This window comes from Etheostoma spectabile, chromosome 15 (assembly GCF_008692095.1).
Source record: "Etheostoma spectabile isolate EspeVRDwgs_2016 chromosome 15, UIUC_Espe_1.0, whole genome shotgun sequence".
Classification (NCBI taxonomy): Eukaryota; Metazoa; Chordata; class Actinopteri; order Perciformes; family Percidae; genus Etheostoma; species Etheostoma spectabile.
This window is the reverse complement of record NC_045747.1, coordinates 9,332,158-9,332,596: the sequence shown is the minus strand read 5'-3', so window position 1 is coordinate 9,332,596 and position 439 is coordinate 9,332,158.

The following is a 439-nucleotide window of genomic DNA, read 5'->3' as shown; positions in this document are numbered from 1 at the left end:
TCAGCAAATGAGGGGTTTTTCACTTTTTTCACAAAATAAATAAGTAAATAACATATAAGAAGTTCTAAAATAACAGTTCTACCTATACATACTATTTCTTTAGGGAGATAAAACATAGTCATAGTAAGTCAGAGTCTACACTTAACTACAAGGGTCATAATGGGGTGCAGACCTATGAATACAATCATAACAAGGTATTGGGGTGGTGTTTGGCCTTTAACAATTTGTGTTGTGTTGGAAAGTGACACCAATGTGTCCTTTTCCAATAATGATTTACAGGTTTACATCTGTGTGGTTTGTATTATGGTCAATGAATTATGTCTTCAATTGGGATTGTTAAATGACACGCAAAGACATGTGTCACTGTTCCCAGGGGTCTCCTCATGTTCGTTTTTGGCTGGTAGATGGGAAGGTGGAGATATTTTTATTGGACTAGAGC